The sequence below is a fragment of the Arachis ipaensis genome, chromosome B01 (genome assembly GCF_000816755.2).
Source record: "Arachis ipaensis cultivar K30076 chromosome B01, Araip1.1, whole genome shotgun sequence".
NCBI lineage: Eukaryota > Viridiplantae > Streptophyta > Magnoliopsida > Fabales > Fabaceae > Arachis > Arachis ipaensis.
This window is the reverse complement of record NC_029785.2, coordinates 115755518-115758348: the sequence shown is the minus strand read 5'-3', so window position 1 is coordinate 115758348 and position 2831 is coordinate 115755518.

Here is a 2831-nt window from a genome sequence, read left to right as displayed (position 1 = left end):
TTACAAAAAAATAAGATTTTAATTATAAATTTAAAAAAATTATAAAGAGCAACCGGATAATTAAACTTTATTTATTTTGTTTAATATTACACTAATGGTAAAATAAAAATAAATTAAACAAAAAGAATGATATCTCATAATATTCAATATCTTTCGTAGTTACATATTACATATAATACTAAAACTTAACGAATTTAACAAAGTTTCAAGAGAAACTCATATCTAACAATTGTTATATTAAATGGATTTGAATCCATTAAAATGAATAGCCAGGAAGAGGCACCGAGGGAAACCTCGACCAAAAGATCAGCTAACCTAAGCGCCCAGCTAGTTCCGAATTCCTCCTTTGGATTAGCGGTTGAGTGTGCCAAGCCGGGCAGGAGTTATTGCATTGATGCCGAGAATTCAAGCTTTGGAAGACGGTCAAGGAAGCAAGGCAGTGGCTGCTATGGATGAGTGAAGAAGCTCTTCAAGGAGTTCTCACTTCTGGCCACACCAACCCTTTCAACTCCGAGATGGATTTCTCAATCAACATCTATAAAGCCACACCCGGCCCTTCTTTAAGTCTTCTGCTTCCTTCAGTCACCCGAGTTCGGCTAAGGTTACCGAAAATCTGTCATAGCTGGTTAAAGTATAACATTCTACTTATGGTCCAGGGTACCGACACCAGAAATCTTTAGAATTAAAAGAGATATAGATAACATTAGACAGTAGACACTAGTCATACGTTATACAACCCTTCCTATCAATGGACAGCATTGCTTGAGGCTTGTGTCGAACGAAGAGTCAACGTGGCCAGTCTTTTTTCACAGGCTCACAGCGGTTTATGAAGGAAAACTTCCTATATAAATTTAAATATTTGAGTAATATCTCAAATAGGTCCAAGAAATTTACCATCCGATAGTTTTGTCTCTCACAAAATTTAACTAAAATTTCAACTTTGAGGTTCTCAGATATCTCCAAATACGTCCCCAAAACTGTTTGATCCGGTTAAAGTGGTGACGTGTCAGGTTAACTATGACATGTCACCTTTAGGACATTTTGGTCTCCATCCACGCTGAACAAAACGACGTCGTATTGGAACCAGGGACAAAACGACGTCGTTTCGGGGAGGACAAATTCATCCCCACTTAGACAGAGAATGCAAACGGCGCCGTTTTCATGTGGGGGCCTATTTGCCTTATAATAGTATCTTAGGGGACCTATTTGACCTATAATTAGTGATGTTAAAAGAAGCTATATTTACTTCAACGCAACCTTAAAAATATATTGACATTGGTCTGTTCATTTATCAAAATGGTAACATAAACCTGAGAACCCAAACATGTTAACCACACAAATATTTGGCTTCAATAGCAACACAAACCAAATCAAGTCAAAAAAAGGTTTATTTTCTTCAACACAAACTAAACGAAACCATTCTAAATAACATAACGTCTTCTTCCTTCAACATAACAAAAGGTGGTAACATAACTAAGACAACAACTTTCACACTAATTCTTAGAAGCATCATTTCTTGAAAGACTGGTTCAACCCTCGTGTTGGAATGAATTTGAACAACTTAGATACTATGCCACTGGTTGCAGCTGATATTGTCTCAGCACTAACACTCTCCGAATTCTCGGTCCTAATTACTGTCTCCTTTGGACGTCTAAAAGAAAGCTGAGCTTGGAATAAACAGTATTGTTATCACCATGTTCTGAAACATGGTGATAACAATACTGTTTATTCCAAGCTCAGCTTTCTTTTAGACGTCCAAAGGAGACAGTAATTAGGGCAAAGAATTCAGGGAGTGTTAGTGCTGAGACAATATCAGCTGCAACCAGTGGCACAGTATCTAAGTTGTTCAAATTCATTCCAACACGAGGGTTGAACCAGTCTTTCAAGAAATGATGCTTCTAAGAATTAGTGTGAAAGTTGTTGTCTTAGTTATGTTACCACCTTTTGTTATGTTGGAGGAAGAAGACGTTATGTTGTTTAGAATTGTTTCGTTTAGTTTATGTTAAAGAATATAAACCTTCTTTTGACTTGATTTGGTTTGTGTTGCTATTGAAGTCAAATATTTGTGTGGTTAACATGTTTGTGTTCTCAGGTTTATGTTACCATTTTGAAAAATGAACAGACTAATGTCAATGTGTTTTTAAGGTTTGCGTTGAAGTACATATAGCTTCTTTTAACTTCACGAATTATAGGTCAAATAGGTCCCCTAAAATACTATTATAAGGCAAATAGGTCCCCAACATGAAAATGGCGCCGTTTGCATTCTCTGTCTAAGTGGGGACGAATTTGTCCTCCCAAAACGACGTCGTTTTGCCCCTGGTTTCAATACGACATCGTTTTGTCCAGCGTGAATGGGGACCAAAATGTCCTAAAGGTGACATGTCACAGTTAACCTGACACGTCACCACTTTAACTGGATCAAACGGTTTTGGGGACGTATCTGGGGGATATCTAAAAATCTCAGGGTCAAAATTTTAGTTAAATTTTGTGGAGGACAAAACTGTCGGATAATAAATTTTTTGTGGACCTATTTGGAGTATTACTCTAAATATTTTAGATACAATAATGGCAACGATCTATATACCTCATGTGTATTCATACATATTAGCTAATACATAAAGTCCCGAATCATAAGAATAATTAAATCTATTATAGTAGTATAACAAAATTTGTCAAATAGGTATAATAAACTCTTTTTATAACAATATAATCAATTATTTCTATGAACATCAAATATATATTCTCATAGAATGATTTATTAGTGGTTGATTTTTGTTATCGATATAATATAGTTGACATAAAATTTTTTAAAGTAATAAATATATTGGGGT